General features: G+C 42.5%; 1 pseudogene; it reads left to right on the forward strand.

Annotated features, from left to right (window-relative positions):
• The first annotated feature begins 681 nt into the window (after positions 1–681).
• LOC123044168 (ATP-dependent RNA helicase DEAH12, chloroplastic-like) lies at positions 682–19,265 on the forward strand (annotated as a pseudogene).
• The last annotated feature ends 181 nt before the right edge of the window (positions 19,266–19,446 follow it).

Raw genomic sequence — 19,446 nt, forward strand, 5'->3', positions numbered from 1 at the left:
ATAACCATATATGGAAAAAAAAACATCGATAACTACACGTGCATACCTCTGAAAAATGTCGCAAGGGAAACAACAGATTTCTCATCGCGAGAGTGGGAGAAAGCGAGCGAGAGAGAGAGGGGGAGAGGGAGAGAGGGAGAGGGAGAGAGAGACGCCTTAGGATTAACCATATTCAACACACGTTTTTTTTTGTTTTGTGTGAACACCGAGGCCATCGCCGGCGAGGGTGAGAAGGAGGATAAGCGGCAACACAAATATGATGCCTCGTAAAAATAAAGAAGATGGACCTATTGTGGCCTTGAGTGATGGTTGTTGAGTTAAGAGTGTGTGTTAGGTTTTCTCCCCCGTTGTAACGCACGGGCTCTTTTGCTAGTTAATCATAAAAGGTGAAAAATGCCATAATGCAGCAACCCACGACAACCAGACATCCATCACCCTTTCTTCATGACCAACCAGACAAGAAACTTACAACTCGTCGATATTGAAGAACCTGAAATAATGTTGGCAGCCGATACACCCCGAGAGGGGCAAATGGCGTCGTATATGCAGAGACCTAGGAGAGAAGAGACCGTTTCTCTCCCAAGTTCACAACACACACACAGTATGCTACACATTTCGCGCCTCATCCGGGCTGATTACAATACCGCCTGGATACCCAATAGTTTAATTTCACATTTTTTTTTCTGAGAGAAGCCGTACATATCCTCCGGAGAAAAACAAGGGCCCAAAGGAAACCTCCGCAAACCCTCGTCGCGCCGCTGCCGCTGCCGCCACCTCGCCTCCCCTGACGCATCCCCGCCCCCGCCACCAATCCTCCCTCGACGCGCCGCCGCCCCACCGTGCCTCTCTCGACGCGCCTCCGCTGCCTCGATGCGTCAATCCAATCACTGCCGCCCCTTCCGCCCGCCGGACTGGGGTTCTCCGCCTCCGCACTGCCGCCCGCACCACCAGCAGAGCCACCGCCAGCCGCAATTGGCCCCGCGGTTCGCCGTGATCCTCTTCCGCGCGGGCCCCAACATCTCCAACCCGACCGCCACGGAGATTGACGCGCTCGTCGCCGATCTCCCCTCGCCGCCCCCCGACAACCTCTCCGTATTCTCCTCCGGCCGCGACGCCGCACGCCTCCTCTTCCGCTCCCTTCCCGCCGCCGCGGCCGCAGCGCGCGAGCTCTGGTCGCTCCGCCTCGAGGGCCTCCACCTCCTCACGCCCTACCTCCCCAATGCCGCGCTTGCCGCCCACGCCTTCCCACTCATCGCCTCTCTCTTCGCCTCCCACGCCTCCCGCCTCCTCGACACCGACCTCGTTTCCCGTTCAACCGCCCGCTCCGCTGAGCTCGCAGCCTCCATCCAGTCTCTGGAACACCGGCTGCGCAGTCGCAATTCCTTCCGCGACTTCGACCAGCTCCATCTCCAGAAGAAAACATTGGAGGCCGAGAAGGACTTGGTAGATGCCAAAATTGCCGAGTACAAAGCGTCAATGAGTTCCATACGGCGTGCCATGTTACATGGGACCGATGAGGAGGAGGAGGTGGAGGAGGAGGGGGTGTATGTGTTTGGGATTGGGGAAGGCGAGGATGTGGACTTCGCAAGGTTGCACATGACGATGCTTCGCGAGTGCAGGAGACTCAACGAGGGGCTACCAATTTATGCATACCGCAGAAAAATTCTCAATCACATTTTTAATAATCAGGTGAGGATGTGTGTTCCTCTGCAGTTTTATTTGTGATAGCATTGCAAATTTGTAGTGTGAGCCATTTGATCCTTTATGAACTTCACTCTTAGCTGTAGTTAGTCTGTCTCATGACTCGAGTTATAGGTACCGCATATCAAAACTTCCCTTATTTAGTTTGACTTTCCTCTTTTTTTTTGTGAATTATGACATACCGTTGCAAAACTTGTGACCCAAATTATGCATGCTCTGTTTCTACAGGTTATGATCTTAATTGGAGAGACTGGTTCTGGGAAAAGCACACAGTTAGTTCAGTTTCTTGCTGACTCAGGTCTTGCTGCTAATGGCTCAATTGTCTGTACTCAACCTCGAAAAATTGCTGCCATGTCATTGGCACGTAGAGTGGATGAAGAAAGCAACGGCTGCTACAAAGACAATTTTGTGTTGTCATATTCAACCTTTTTAAATTCTCAAGACCTCAATTCGAAGATCATATTTTGCACAGATAGTTGTCTTTTACATCACTGCATGAACGACACGGGCCTGGATGGCATTTCATATATCATTGTTGATGAAGCTCATGAAAGAAGCTTGAACACTGATCTTCTTTTAGCCTTGATCAAGAAGAAGCTGCTTGATAGGTTGGATTTGCATCTCATTATAATGTCTGCCACTGCTGATGCTGACAAACTTGCTGACTACTTTTATGGCTGTCAAACATTCCATGTTAAAGGGCGAAATTTTCCTGTTGAAATTAATTATGTCCCAGATGTATCAGTGGAGGCTTCCTCCAATGCTGTGCCAAACTCAATGTGTGATGCTTGTGCAACTGCTTCTTATGTCAATGATGTTGTAAGGATGGTAAGCATCATTCACAAGAATGAAGAAGAGGGTGCTGTCCTTGCTTTCTTGACATCTCAGCTGGAAGTTGAATGGGCTTGTGAAAATTTCAGCGATGCAAGTGCCGTGGTACTTCCTATGCATGGAAAGCTTTCCCATGTAGAACAGAGCCGTGTTTTTAAAAGCTATCCTGGAAAGAGAAAAATTATCTTCTGCACGAATATGGCTGAAACATCACTGACAATAAAAGAAGTAAAGTATGTTGTTGATTCTGGACTGGCCAAGGAGAGCAGATTTGTGCCCAGTAGTGGTCTCAATGTATTGAAAGTTAATTGGATTTCCCAAAGTTCTGCTAATCAACGTGCTGGTCGGGCAGGTCGAACAGGAGCAGGGAAGTGTTACAGGCTTTACTCTGAAGCCGACTTCAGTATGATGGATGTGCATCAAGAACCTGAGATCAGGAAAGTTCATCTTGGCACTGCTGTTCTAAGAATACTTGCTTTGGGTGTTAAAGATGCACGGAAATTTGAGTTTGTTGATGCCCCAAATCCCGAAGCAATCAGTATGGCTGTGAAGAATCTTGAACAGTTGGGTGCTGTCAAACATAGACTTAATTGCTTTGAGCTGACTGATACTGGACGCTACCTGGTCAAATTGGGGATTGAGCCAAGACTTGGGAAAATTATGCTTGATTGCTTTGATGTTGGTTTGAGGAAGGAAGGTGTAGTTCTAGCTGCTGTTATGGCAAATTCTAGCAGCATATTTTGTAGAGTGGGCACCGATGAGGAGAAACATAAAGCTGACCTTCAGAAGGTCCGGCTGTGTCACCGTGACGGAGATCTTTTCACTCTACTTGCTGTTTATAAGAAATGGGAAGATGGGCATGACAACAGAAATATGTGGTGCTGGCAGAACAGCATCAATGCGAAGACTATGAGGAGATGCCAGGAAACCATATCAGAACTTGAAAACTGTCTAAAGCATGAGCTGAACATCATTGTCCCAAGTTATTGGCGTTGGAATCCCGAGGCTCCCACTGTGCATGATAAGGATCTAAAGAGAATTATCCTATCATCACTTACAGGTAATCTTGCCATGTTTTTGGGACATGAAAGGTTTGGTTACCAGGTGATTTCGACAGGTCAGGTTGTGAACCTTCATCCCTCATCCTCATTGCTCAATTATGGCATCAAGCCAGAGTGGGTTGTGTTTACAGAAATTTTGTCAGTCCCGAATCAATATTTGGTATGTGTAACCGCTGTTGATCATGATGCCTTGTATACAATTCACCCAGTGTCTTTCATTAAGCAACTGGAGGAACAAAAATTGCAGATAAAAGTGATTAGTGGGCTCGGTACTAACTTACTGAGAAGGTTTTGTGGCAAATATGGCCAAAATCAGCAAAAGATCATCTCGCGTCTCAAGGAAGATTGCAGGGATGACCGAATAACTGTTGAAATTAACTTTCAAAATAATGAAGTTGTGTTATTTGCTACGGAACAGAATATGGAAAAAGTCTTTTGCGCTGTCAACAGTGCTTTGGAATGTGAAGGTAAGGAACGAGTGCCTAGAGAGAAATTTATTTCCTGGGAGGCCTGGCAGTTCTCCTATTGCACTATTTGGTTCAGGTGCTGAAATCAAGCATTTGGAACTTGGGGGGAGGTATCTAACAGTAGAGGTTTTGCATCAAAATGCTCATGATATCGATGACAAGGAGCTTATTTTCTTGGTGGATAGTATTGGCTCTGGCGTCGCTAATTTTCATAAATCCACTGGAAGTTTTCGGATAGCCTCAGATGGAATTAAATGGGGGAAGTTTACATTTCTGAAACCTGAAGATGCTGAAGATGCTGTTTCAAACCTCAATGGCATAGAATTTAATGGTTCCTCATTAAAATTAGTTCCTATATGTACTTTCGATAATCGAGGATTACCATTTCCTGCGGTGAGAGCTAAATTATGTTGGCCACGTAGACACAGCAGTGGACGTGCACTTGTAACATGTGCCAGCGGGGAAGCTGAATTTGTTGTAAATGACTGCTTTGCCCTAGGAATTGGTGGAAGGTACATTAAGTGCAGGGTTAGTACTAAGTATGAGAATTGTGTTTTTGCTGAAGGAATTCCAATGCATGTCACAGAGCCAGAACTGTATGATGCTTTTCATAGCACAACAGCAAGGAGAATCCTTAATATCCGTTTGCTCAGGGTCAAGGGAAATGCCATAGCTAGCCCCTCTGTTTCTACATGTGAAGAAGAACTGGTTAGAGAAATTTCTCCATTCATGCCAAATAAGAGTTTTCCCGGACAGAATTTCCGTGTTGAGGTGTTTCCTCCGGAGGAAAATGATTCACTGACAAGAGCAACTATAACTTTTGATGGAAGCCTTCATCGAGAGGCTGCAAGAGCACTGGACCATCTTGAAGGGCACTTTCTTCCTTGTTGTCAACCTTGGCAGATAATACAGTGCAATCATGTGTTCCATAGCACTCTGTCCTGTCCGGTACGTGTTTACAATGTTATCAGCCAGGAAGTTACTTCTCTGCTTGAGAGTTTCCAAAGCCAAAAAGGTATGCTTGCATTCCATATCTCCTATCCACTTCGATCTTTTTCACTGTTCTATGGTTGAATGACATCCCACATTTTGGTTCATTTATTTGTTCTTTCTGTTTATTCATTTAGTCAGTTTTATGAGTTGGCAGACTTTTGAGCCATCTTTTTCCTGGAAATTCATCAAGGCCCCTTATCCTCCTCAGGACTTTGCTTTGTTATTTTCTCTAGTTTTTCATTTGTTATATGTTTTTGCTACTACTGAAGACCCACTCTCATTCTCTCCTTACTTCTACTATAATTATGCTGATACCATTGCTCTCTTGTTCTCAGCTATATTTTGCCACATCCCCACATTACCGTCAGGTTAGCTCTGTTTGACTAGTCAGGGCAAGACTTCACCCGAAAATGCCCTTGTACTGCTTAAGTCTATTTAGTGATTCTTTGAGCATCTGGACCGTGGCTTGCAAGCTGATACATTTATTTTGGGGTCTGCAAGACCTTATTTAGACCATGCTGATGTATTCAGGGTGGGTGAAGTATAAGATAACTCATGTAGAAATTATGGATTAATAGAAGCACTGTATCTCCCATGTCATTTTCAGTCACTCTTTGTCCATTCACAGAAACGGCGAAAGAAAAATATTGAGCAATATAGCACTAAAGAAAAATCAGCGACATAAGCATCAGGTTTCAAGATTTTGCTAACTCATTTTCCAGACGTCCATCACAATAGCATCAGGTTTTAAGCAAGTATCATAAGCATGATAACATTGTGAAAGACCTGTTTTTCAGGTGATCCATCAGAACTAGCTGCCTAACATCAGATTCTACTTATCAGTACAAGTCCTTGCCATCTTACTACTATCTAGCATCATTACAAAAGCATCAGGTTTAATGTAGCTTCACAAGTTAAAGTTAAAAAAAGGTACCTTCGCAGCCATTACAGTTTTTGGCATCATTATGAGCCATCAGGGCACATAAGCATCTGATAAACAATCAAATTGCAAGTCTCTTCGTGCTCCTTGTATTGCATGCTGGGCAGCAGTGGTTTTTGTAGTTGTCTAGCATGCCACTGAAGTTTCATGATCATCACATTCATTTACTTGGTTGGATCCTAGTATTGCAGGGTTGCAGCTTCATCTCCATCTCCTGACACTCTTCTTTTGCCTCTTCTTTTTGTTCCGGCATCCCTTTCTGGAGCTACAATGGTTCAAATGTTGCATGCCAACTAGTGTTGAATTAAGCTAACATGGAGCAAGATTAATTTGAATGCTTACCTTGCAGAGCTTGCTCCAGTGCCTTCTAGCTGTACAGGTTCCTTGCAATGTTTCATCATATGACTACTTATCCACTGGAGCTTCCTCTCCCATGCTCCTAGTCCAGATCTCTCATGCCCCAATCATGTTACTTCTTGGTCTCCAGGAGGTCTGTTAAGAACTTTTATTATAGAGGTCTCTGAACTGAAGGATGAATCTTGAACCCTGGATCAATTGACACCCACTGCATATTCCCTGTCATAGCTGTGATATTATCTGCATAAGCTGCTTTATAACTCTGCACTGTGTAAAATTCATAATACAAGTATATAACCTTCAGCTCCTCTAATTGGAGTGATGAACACATCAGGCTCACATTGCAGTACAGAAACTTGCCACTGTTTGCCGCTGCATGTTCTTTTCAACAATTCAACTGGATGCCTCCACTCTATGCCATCTCTGTCAGTGTCAATACATTTCAGCTTCATGGCTTGAACCCCTCTTCTGTTTTAGCACCAAACCCCTAGACTTGGCATCGAGTGCACTGACAACACTTGGTAAGAATTTGAGACCTTGATATTGTCAAGTCAACCACTGGAAGAAGCTTCAATTTCTTGATCTTGCTGTTAAGTCACTCGGCAAGATTAATGTTAACGTAGTGCACCTTGCATATCTCATTGAACTCGCTTCTGCTCCATATGTGGGTCTGATGTATGCTCAAATACTTTGTGACTTCCAGACTTGCACACCTTTTTGCTGAGTATTACTTCTCAGCAAGCAATGGACCTTTGAAATTCTTAATGAAGTTAGCCGCCTCAACACTATATTGCCTCTCATTACCAGATTGTGCACACTCGTCTGCACCAGAGTATTATCAATGCACATTCATGATGCCTCAACACAGTCATCTACATATGCTGTGTAGTGGTATTATCAATGCACATTCATGTTGGCTGGGAAGAAGGTTCAAAACTTCAAATATCTCAGAAGGTGCAGTGACAGTAACCTCAGAAGGGGGATCAATGGATGCGGTGCTTGGTCGTTGGCTGCTCCTACACACACTATTCTTCTTTACAATTAAAGTAGCCATATAGGTGTTCGGCTAAAACCACTATTTTGTTGATGTGTGAATAGCCATAAGAATCATCTATTATCGAATCCCTTCCCTCTACTGTATCTTCGACCATCCAAGGGGATCATACCCTGGGGATTACAAAATAACGAAAAAGTAAAAGTGCCCGAGTTGTGAGGGAAAAACTTATGTTTCAGAATTCCGGAAAGACCACCTATTTGTTTGTTTACCAGGATCAGCACGAAATCATAAATCAACTCCTATGAGGCTGCTATTCTAGCATATTTAATTTATAGATGCCTTTTCCCATCTGCTGACCTTATTCCAAACTTTGCTCACAGTATTTGGCGTTTAAGTTCTTTTTTTGTACTTTTTTAGTCACCTTTTTACCAGGAATGCTCTTACACCTTGTTTCTCTCCCAAGAATTGATTTTGATTCATTCAATTAGATCCCAAACCCAACTCTGATGGATCTGTTTTTTATTCTAAAAGATTCCAGTTTCATTATATATGTTTGAATGTCACATGGAATGGAAGTAATTTGTTCTACGAAATTTTGCATTTTAGAATTCGTGCAAGTGGGTCCCACATATGTGTGCAGATGGCCTTCGTAAAATTTTGGATTTAAATTTTCAACCCCACGTTCACACTAAATTTTCCACAAAATTATTTGAAATCTCATTGTCCGCGTGCTGGGGAGTAACTTTGAGCTTATTATTGGTGGATCAATTCATGCAAGTGAGTCCCACGCACTTGTGCAGATGGGTTTGTAAAACTTGGTATTTAAATTTTCAACCTCGTGTTCACGCCATAAAATTCTCAGGAAATTATCTAAAATTTTGGGGGGTGACTTGGTGCATAGAGGAGCAACTTTCTGCATTTTGCTGAGTCCATTTGATTCTTTGCTGATAGTTAAATTGTTTGGACATATTCTAACTCACTGGAATTGGGTTTGAAGTTTGTGATTCCAATTCTTGTGGTAGCCAAACACCCCTATTTGTAGAACCCAATTCCAGTTCTTGAATTTAGGCGATTCATGAGAGCCAAACAAGGTAAATGCAACAATGCCAAGGAGATATGGCCTAATTAATGTGTGTAAACATGCCAGAGTAGCCATGTGTAATCTATCACTGGCTTGCTTGTTTCCAAGGTCTAAAACTGCAGCTGCATTTGCCAGCTAAGTATTTTTGGAGTTTTTGTAGAATGCCATGTTTTTTTTAAACCATGGTTTTAAAAACTTGATGTGGTTGGCGTCAGCAAGTACCACGTTTTTTATAAACCGTAGTATCTACAATACTGTAGCATTTTAGCGGTATTTTAAAAAGAGGTCTTGCCCTCTTTTTCTAAACCAAACTGAGGAAACTATGGTTTGTAGAAACAGGAGTATTCATTGCCCAGGCATTGGAATACTGCGGTTTAACGTCGCCATGGTTTTGAAAATACTGTGCTGCAGTAATTTTGCATGGTGGCAGTATATGCATACATACAGCATTTGTATGGCGTGTTGGTCCGTTGGTTTGTAACTACTTCCTGTGTAAATTCAGTGGTATGTGATGTTTGTGCTCAGATGTAAGTTTCATGTAAGTTTCTTTTAAGTACCACTCTAAACTTCACTGGCTGATACACTAATATATGTAGATTAGCTTCGAGACTGCAACTAACGTAAGCATCCAAGAATATGTAGCATTAGTAAATAGGGATGTCCTGTTCCTTGCCTTCATTACCCTGAATCTCATACTATGCTGTTAATCTTACATAGTTCTGTTCCCACCTTTGTATTGTTTGTTTAGTTCTTTGAGACTGCAAAATATTTCTGTCTGCTGGTGGGCTTAAAGTCGTATCTTTTTCTACTTCATGCAGGTGTATCTTACAATTTTGAAAAGACTGAGAATGGTATTTTTCGATTAAAGCTCACAGCAAATGCCACGAAAACAATAGCAGATTTGAGAAGGCCACTTGAGATTTTGATGAAAGGCAAAACCATAAACCACCCTGATCTGACATTAAGTGCAGTTCAACTGCTCTTGTCCCGTGATGGTGTAGCACATTTGAAATCAATTGAACAAGAAACTGGTACTTACATTATGTATGACAGGCAAAGTCTAAATATTAAAGTCTTTGGACACCAAGATCAGATGGCTGCAGCGGAGGTGAAATTGGTTCATACACTTCGACAACTACTTGAGAAGAAGCCGCTTGAAATTTATCTTCGTGGCCACAACCTACCTCCGGACTTGATGAAGAAAACGGTAGAAAACTTTGGAGTTGATTTGGAAGGGTTTAACAAAGAGATGCCTGAGATAAAGGTTGAGTTACACCAACACCGCCATTTACTTAAAGTTTGGGGCAGTAAGGAGGATAAGCGAAGGGTGGAAAGGATGATCTCTGAGCTAGCCTCTTTTAAACACAGTTCCCTGGTTCAACTTGCATCAGAGAATGTTGGAGGCAAAGAAGATAATCAAAGGGTGGATTACAATGAGCCGTCAGAGGATGCATGCCCTATTTGCTTGTGTGAGATAGAAGATCCTTTTAGGCTTGAATCATGTGGGCACATGTTTTGTCTGGCTTGTCTGGTGGATCAGTGTGAATCTGCCATGAAATCACATGATGGGTTCCCTATTTGTTGCCTGAAAACTGGGTGCAAGGAGCCTCTCCTTGTTGTAGACCTGAAGCATCTCTTGTCAAATGAGAAGCTGGAGGACCTATTCAGAGCTTCCTTGAGGGCATTTGTTGCATCTAGAGCAGGAATGTACCGCTTCTGCCCAACACCTGATTGCCAATCCATCTACCAAGTGGCAGCTCCAGATGCAGAAACCAAACCTTTTTCTTGTGGGGCTTGCTATGTGGAGATATGCACCAAGTGTCATTTTGAGTATCATCCTTTCATATCATGCGAAGCTTACAAAGAATACAAGGAAGACCCAGACTTGACGCTGCTTGAATGGCGCAAAGGGAAGGCGAATGTGAAGAGCTGCCCTTCCTGTGGATACACAATTGAGAAATCTGATGGCTGCAACCATGTTGAGTGCAGGTGCGGCAGCCACATTTGTTGGGTATGCTTGGAGAACTTCAGGAGCAGCGAGGAGTGTTATGGCCATCTCAGGTCTGTGCACCAGTCGTTTGTGGACATTGTGTAAATGTGTAGTAGAACCCAGATGTAGTTTCAGAAGGCAGGCCATGGCCAAGTAATGAATTACTGTTTCTAGTTACTTTTTTGCTTCTTGTTTGCCATGCCATTTCATTCTGTTCTGTCTGGGTGGGGCTCGAGAGGGAGGTGTGGAGGCAGAGAGAAACTTGTGCTGGGGTTTGTCTCCCAAGTGCAGATCAAGCTCGACACTGCATCCTTACATCCAGCAAGTTATTGCCTCATACCCTCTCTAGATTGATCTCTGGTACTCCCTCCGTAAATTAATATAAGAGCATTTAGATCACTACTTTAGTTATCTAAACGCTCTTATATTTGTTTACAGAGGGAGTACTTTTTATTGTCTTTCCTGTGACATCCTTTTGCCCCTTTTATGGAAGTAAGTTGTTCAAATTTATTTCTTGCAGGCTTATTCTCTGGACCACAGAGTTTTTTCTGGTGATGTTAACGGGGCTGGATCGAATAATTGGACCATTCTCATTGGAGACCATGGTATTTTGTAATACAAATGTTTATTTACTTCTAAATTCATAGTTTGCTTTTAGATTCAAGTTTTTTGCTTTTGCCTTTCGTGCACATGCTTCTATTTAAAGGGAAGAAGCGGACCGGGGGCACGCAAAGACATTCACGCAGCAAGTACAGTCTGCTATTGTCAATGCTTGCCGAAAGGTCTACAAATTGAAGAGCTATCAATTAGTCCTAATTTTCAAAAACTGATTTTCAGCAATATTGATAGCTTTTCTATTGTTCTGTTGTTTGCCATACAGGACGATACATGAGAAGCTAGCTGCCATTACTGATCTGCTTGTGAAAATGATGTCAGGGAATCCTAGATTCGGTCATTGAGGTTAGCAAAGAGGTTTTTTAGTGACAATGAGCGAAAAAGGTTCCAGATATCACCCTTGCATGCATGGGATGGGAAATTTACTGAAAATAAGGGTGCTGGAATTGTAGTCCACTTAGCCGATGAACATTTGATTTATGAAAAAGTGGGCTCCGTACTGACATTTGTATTATTATTATTTGCAATTTCTAGTGGAAACCAGAAAGACTTGAAGATCCTAACTCGAGGAGGAGAGATGCTAGAACTTCGTTATGCCAACGGACAGCCAGAAACCATTTGCTATGTCCGGTTCTGCTAGTCAGGTCTGTAACAAGTTGATATACTTATGGATTTTTTTAATTTTATGAGTGTAATAGCTTATTTTAGTTGTGTGAACGTATGGATGGATTTCTGTTTTGTTCTGTTGCACTGTATTTGGCCCCCTTTTTGATATATTTGTTGTACTTCCTATTTCCTTAGAAAATAGTACAGTTGCTAGATTGGAGATGTTTTTTTTAATGGTACGAAAACATTTTTGTATCTCTATTTATTGGTGTTGAGTGCGTTTCTAGAGTTAACTGTTAATTGTTTAGCAGAAGCTATGCAAAGGCTTCGAGTAGAGTAAGTTACATGGTACGTATAAAAGATGACCTGTAAATATGTGCAAATCATACTATACTGTTATTTTAACATCTTATTAGCCATCACTATGGTACATGCAATTAACTATGTTTCATCACAGGTCTACTAAAAATAAGTTAATCCTGTGTCAAGGTCCCATGAAAAGTTGCTAGCCGTTGGAAGGCGTCATGATATGTTGATGGAACATCCTTGGGATAAGACACATGTAAGTTGTACTACATATAACTTCAAGGAATCATTCAAAACCTTTTTATTTTGGACTGCAGATGGCACAAAATCTTTACCTGGTAACTACAAGGAATCATTGAAAACCTTTTTATTTTGTACTTGCCCATGGAAGTAGATTTGACAGGCAATAGATAACCGTGGCAGAAAAGTGCTTACCACTTCACCAGCTATTCTGTTGTGCAGCTCTTTCATTGTTCCTCCTTTGTCACTGTTGTCCTGAAAAGGAGAAATAGGTAATGTACCTCCAACAGGAAGGCTTCTGGCCTGTGCTAAAAAAAGGGAAAGGAGACTGGATCATGAAATGGAACTTGTGGCTTTAGTACTGAAGCAATGAATAGGGTACATAATATATACTTCATCCGTCTGGAATTAGTTGGCTCTCAAATGGATGTATCTAACGTCTAGGTACACTATCTAAATACTCATGCATTCTATGGTGACAACAGCAATAAAATATAGAATGCATTAGGAAAATAGTGCCTTGTCCCTCATCGATTATCGTGTACGCCTCGAAACCCACTTTATCCGTGCGACATCTCATTCTGTTATGCCTACCATGCAAAATATCAATGTGTTGATCATTCCTTCGATCCTTGCCACTACACACGTTGGTTCTTTCATATACAAATATCTTTATCGTGGAATTTGTTCCCACCGTTTTTCCCAGAATTAAGTACATAATTTGTGCGAGAGCCGAGAGGAACATTTGATATATAATCAGCATAACAAATCAATCTATAGATGTTACAAAATAAGTAGGACTTGGGAAGATATCCATCGGATTTTGGACTAACCAGGCCATTCAAATATAAATTTTTATTCCTCTTTCCCTTGTGTTCCTATTTGGCTAAGTCCTGGAGTTATTTGGCTAAGTCCTGGAGCAAGTGCAGAAACTTCAAAACCATACTGTGTTGGAGACACTGAAAATGAAAGATGGACAACACGTCAACATCTTACAATCTGACAATGATATATAAGGTACATATACTCAAAGTTGCCTGCATGCTTTGTCATCATTGAAGGGAATTTGAACAACACGGGGAGACTGGTGAATACTGGATGATAAATTATTTATATGCAACAACATAGCGTCAAGTTTTCAGATCATGTAATTTATCCAGTAGGCGTTCATTCAGTTTTCAACATTCGTTGAAAAACTACAGTTCTCCCGCTTGCTCCCTCTCCGGAAATCACCATTTCCCTTTCTCCCTCCCAACCCTGAAGAAGATAAAGCATGACTATGGTACATCTCTGTCATTCCTCGTCTCTGCCTCGGGCTTGCAGCTGCTTTTGTTACATATGCACTCTTTATCCAACTCCAATGAATTGTAGGTTCTTGTTGCTGCTTAGAAAAAATGGCTACACATGAAGGCCACGCCTTAATATAGATAATTAAACAGGGGACATGTGGTAATCTCAAAGTCCTTGCCACCCACAAACAGAAACTGTAACGTGAACAAATGTGCAATTAGCTTTCCTCTGGCTTCACATCAGTCAGTACAAAACCCGACGCCAAAGTTTTTTTTTTGGCAAAGGGTATAGTAAGAAAGCAGGGAACATGTAAAAATATCACCCACCTGTTGAGCACTCACACATGTGGACCATCCTGTTGCACCAGCTAAATGCCGGCCGACGAAAACATGATCGAGCCCCCCTTTGCTGAGGTTCCTCTCGACCGTGTACTCGGGAGATCTTCCTATCTGGTCCTGATAAGATGAGGGAAGTTACCATCAATTTTTGGCTCTCATTCGATACAAGATTGACAGTTTGCCGTATGTGTTTCACTTCAGCTTGGAGATTCTGTTGTCGCACCAGCAGCCTGCACTGCTGCTGAATATGCAAACTCTTTCTCCGTACAGTATTTACTTCAACCACATGCCTCAAATTTCCGTAGAAAAAAAGGCTCCCGAACAGGTTTGCATCATAAAACTATAAAGCTATTAGAAGCATTGTAGTGGACTAATCACGTCCATCAGAATAACAACCATCCTAATTCTGTCATTTTTTTCTAATGATGCATCATCCACATAGTTCTCTTACAATAGAAATAGTATGTCAACACCTACGATTATTAGTCCAGGACCTACATAGTACATACCATCTAAGAACTAAGAAAATACATCATGTTTTAATTGACTCTTTCTGCTGGTACCATGTTCAGTTGACTCTGCTCAATGTATATATCTGTTACAGTTTAACTATATTTAGAAAGTAATGTCTACCAAACAAACCTCCGTTTTGAAATTAAAATTGACAAAACAATGTGTAAATTGGGATATTTTTCTGAAAAATAGCAACACTAAAGCTATTGTGCTGCAACAGTAGCAATAAAAGATGAAGATGTCTTAATGTGTTAAGAAATCTGATTGATCTCCTTGGCATCCTCCTATAGCTGAAACATGTATTAAAAGTATAAATCTTTATTATCATCATTCAAAAAAATATCTCAATTACCTTTGCAAAAAGCATATCCCTATGCGGAACTCTGTAGTGAGGCTTTGCCTGTTGTACGGTGCAAATTCTGTTTTCGCACCAGCAGCTTTGGGTCTGCTGCTGAATATGCGAAGTCTTTCTCCGTCCAGTGTTTACTTCAACCACATGCTTCAGAGTTCCATAGCAAAAACGGCTCCTGAACACATAGGTTTGCATCATATATAGAACTATAAAACTATTAGAAGCATTGTAGTGGAGTACTCACTTCCAGCAAATTAACGTCCACCCTAATTCTTTCTTTTTTTTTCTCTAATAATATATCATCCATGTCGTTCTCTTACATTGTACATAGTACGTCAACACCGGACGCAGAGTTTCTGCACCCGAGCTCAAATGAGCTCGGGTGAACAGTAAAATCAAAACTAAATCAAAAAAATTCAAAAAAATCCTTTTTTTGGGAGAAACATTGACAAAAGTTTTTAAGTGCTTGCAAAAATTCGTCATGAAATCACATTTCTAGAAGGCGTGGCAAAAAAAAAAAAATCGGTACTCTGAAAATGCTACTTTCAAAAGCATTTTGGAGTACTGAATTTTTTTTTTTTTTTGCCACGCCTTACAGGGATGTGATTTCATGATGAATTTTTGCAAGCACTTAGAACCTTTTTGGAATTTTACAGGGATCCAAATGTTTCTCCCAATTTTTTTTTCGATTTTTTTTCGATTTTACTGTTCACCGAGCTCAAATGAGCTCGGGAGCAGAAAGGCACTTTCGGTCAACACCTACAATCATTAATTCGGACCTATATACCATCTACGGAAATGCAAGCATGTTTGACTGACTACTTTTCTGCGGGTAGTATGTTCAATTGAATGCGTGTGTTGATTATCAAAAAAAGTACATATATCTTGAAGTTTGACTGTATTAGAAAATAAAGTCTACAAAGCAAACCTCCGTTGTCTGGAGAGTCTTTTGCTAGATGTGAATGAAACCTACATGCTATACATGCAAAAATGTTACTGAACGAAGTGACTACCGTGAGTGTTTTTCAAGGGCCTGGCTCACTTCCACTAAGGTATAGCTGTAAAAATGTACAAAACAAAAGTACAGATAACTTCCACCCTGTAATAATGAATATATTTTTCTCTGAACAGTAGAATGTGAATACCAATGCTAACAAAACTGAACCTGGAAAAAAATTGGAGTGAATTGGGTCATGCCGATAGGCTTAGGGAGCGATTACACTGTCGCATTTCCCCACAACCTCATCTTGCTCTCCATGCTCTCCCCTTCTTCCTTAGTCCTTACACCAATGCCGCTACTTAGTTTCCTCCCACTTCTCTATCACTCTTTCTGCACCACCACTGCCACGCCTCTTTGTTCTCTGCTGTTGGTGGTGGCACAACCATCACCGTCGCTTTTGGAACTCCACTTAATTATTAAGTATACTATGAGTAATGCATTGTCCCAGATTGAGATTGATCATGTTGTTGCATTGACAAAATAATCTGTATTTGGGATATTTAAAAAAATAGCAGCTGTAAAGATATTTTGGTGTAACAACAGCAATAGAATTCTGATTGATCTCCTTGGCATCCCCATATGAGTTGCCTCCTCTGACCATGATGACACCACGCCGCCGCTAAATTATAAGCTAGCTTTACCCCATGGTGTTCACCTTGTGAGAGTTTCACCATCTTCTGGGCCTGATCGGTGAGGGGATGGTATTCGGCGGTCACCTTTAGGCAATTTTATTAGATGCCTAATAATATGCCAACTGAACCACACACGGATGAAAAATCCCATATATCTGTCCAGATATGAGGGCTGATGGGATCCCTGATGATCACTAACAAGAATGGAATGTTCCAATCGGAAACTGAAGGGATCAAGACATAACAGAAGATCAAACCTGATAATGTAGCATGCAGCGGCTGGAGACTCCTGACACACGCCTCCGCTGCTGGTCAACCACGGGTCAGCAGCGCCGGTGCGTGCCGACCAAAGGGATGAAGAGACCGACGAGACAACGTACATGTGCAGAGAAGCTCCGGCGGAGGGAGCCGCACATAACTGCCAGGTGGAGGATTGGCTTCGCACAGCTGGTTGCCATGGCCTCCTTCCATACGTGACGGTGGAGGGTAAGATGGGATCTGCACCGCCCCCCGCCGCTGCCTCCTTCAATCCATGACGGTAGAGTGGCTTGGACGGTCGTCGCCCGGGGGCTCCGGCTATGGCAAACCTATGGAGGGAGGGCGCCGCGCGGTCGCGAGGAGAGGAGAGAGCCGGGTCGTTCGGGTTTGTGCGAAAGAGATCTGGCAATGAGATGGACAGTTTGGGGAGAAGGTGGAGAATGTGTGGTTTATCTCGGTTTTTTCGCTACCATGGAACGTGGGGTTCTATTTCCTGCGATTTTTTTTCCAGCGAGGCGGGGATATGAGGCGGAGGAGTAGCGCGAGGAGGTCGAACCATCACGACGTTCGATTCTCCTTTAGTAGTAAAGATCTGTTTGAGTGCCAACTATTTCCGGACGGAGGGAGTATTTTGTGATATAATATATTCATCCTAAAGATGGAAATGGGGAGAAGTGGCAAAATGTAGAAGGAAAAGTGGGGTCGACAACTTCTTTCAATATATCTGTACTGTAGCCATCCCCTAGAACACATTTTTTTTTCGAGGAAACGCAAAAGAGCTTGCGTTTCATTGTATTGAAAAGAAGGGAGGGTTTAATAGTTACAATCCTCCTGGGAGGCGGTTACAGTTCGGGGTGAAGATAGTCTAGTGGACGTCCCAGGTTTGCGGGATGATGGCTCTAAGCCCTAACGCGCCAGCGGCAGCCCAAAGGGCAGCCTCCTCCTTGATCTTTGTGAGCAAGTCAGCAATGAGGGGGCGGCCATGATTAAAAACGCAGTCATTGCGGTGCTTCCAGAGCATCCAGGGGACTAGCAGGACCGCAGAGGCGATTCTTCTGGCAGCAAGCTGCACATGCCATGCACCATACGCCATACAAAGACATTTTAATCTCACTTAAAAACCCACGGTGCAGCCTCGTATCATGACCTTTAGACATTGAAATGCTGGTAATTTCTCAAAATGAGAAAACCAGGTAGTTATAATTGTTATGACGGTGTTACCACAATATTTTGTCCTGTGAGTGCCTGTCATAGGATCAAAATGAATGGACTGTCAGCTGATTTCTGTGTTCAAACTTGTATCTGATAACCTGATAACCTCACAGAAAACCAAACCCCTTGGTGCTGTTGGTGTGAGCATTGCACTTAGAGTTTCCTACCTAATAATACTTAATCTGACTTCTGTTTCGCCAAGGCTGCACAATTGATCATCTATGTTTCTATACCGCATTCCACACCCCGTTCTAATGGGTCACTGAGATTCCTTTGGACGCACTAATGTTTGTCCTTCTTCAGGATCAAACATAGCATCAGGGCACTTGTCTTTTCAAAGGGCGGCCGCGGACTTCCTGAATGAGGGCGTGGAACTTTGGGAAGCTAACATAAATGTGAGTTCTACAGAAGCCCTGCAGACAAGGGTTAGTGGGGATTGCAAGGTGCTTGGTGTGGCTTTGTGCAATCTTGGTTGCCCCTTTATGGACCAAGATTTTGCAGGGTGGCCTCGATTCAAGGAAGTGAGGTGATTGGTCGCATGGTGTGATCCTGATATCTCTCATGTGGATATCTTCGATGCAAGTTGAGGGATAGCTGCTGCAAGGCGATCTCGGCTGCCAGTCGGGGACACCTTGTGACTAGGTAGGTCAGGAGAGTTGCTGCTGCATTGGATCGTGTAGGTCGAAAACGTGCAATGTACTCGTTGCTGGCGGAAAGACTGCATAGTTGAGGCTTCAGTACTTCAGATTGCTTTACATCATGTGTGTAGAGCTCACTTTCCTTGTTTAGATTGTTCGTATGAAACACTCAATTTGCCAGTGTAGTTTCCGTATATATCATTGTGAACATAGATATAAGCTGATGGACAAAAAGAACGTGTGCGGCATCCATGTTTTTTTTTTCTGGAACCGCTGACAGGGATGCAGGCTATTTCTCACCCAAAGATAGCAGCCATCCAAGTTCAAATCGATGAGGGAACCTTACTGCAGTGTGATGATTTGTGATCGTAGTCATGCTAGCAAGCAGAAACGAAATTGTGATAATAATAATGTATATATGCAGGTTGCGTGATGGCGTCGTGCCCGGCACGGAATGCGTGGAGGTTTGCTGCACTAGCACTACTGAAGTGATGAGGGAGAAGTGGGAGACGACATGGCAAACACGCTGTGTTGTGTTGGTCATTGAAGTTCCCTCTCTATTGTTCTCGTACTTCTTCCGTCCGAAAATACTTGTCAAAGAAATTAACATATCTAGACGTAGTTCCGGCCAAAGGGGTACTATAGGATCTTCTGTCCTGCATATGCCATATATGCAATCTGCTAGCTCAACGGCGGTAGTTGTCTTTTAGGCCTTGTACAGTGCAAGAAATAAATGTTTTTCAAGCATAGATGCTTATTTTATAGAGGTATGGTAGACACTTAGGCATCCCCTCTTGTGTAAAGATAAAGTATTGATGCTTAAGCAAAACTTGGTTCACTTTTTTTAGGGACACTTGTATTATGCTTTGGATATAAGATGCAAGAAAATATAAAGTAACTCCAGTGACTAAGAATTACAATATATCTCTTGGAAACATCTCAAGACTTCAGTGAGCAGCGATACTTTCACTCTTTCGCTCACACGAAATTGATTGCCAATGAAGGTTTCTCAGCCCCATGAGCCGTCC

This window comes from Triticum aestivum, chromosome 2B (genome assembly GCF_018294505.1).
Source record: "Triticum aestivum cultivar Chinese Spring chromosome 2B, IWGSC CS RefSeq v2.1, whole genome shotgun sequence".
Taxonomy (NCBI): Eukaryota; Viridiplantae; Streptophyta; class Magnoliopsida; order Poales; family Poaceae; genus Triticum; species Triticum aestivum.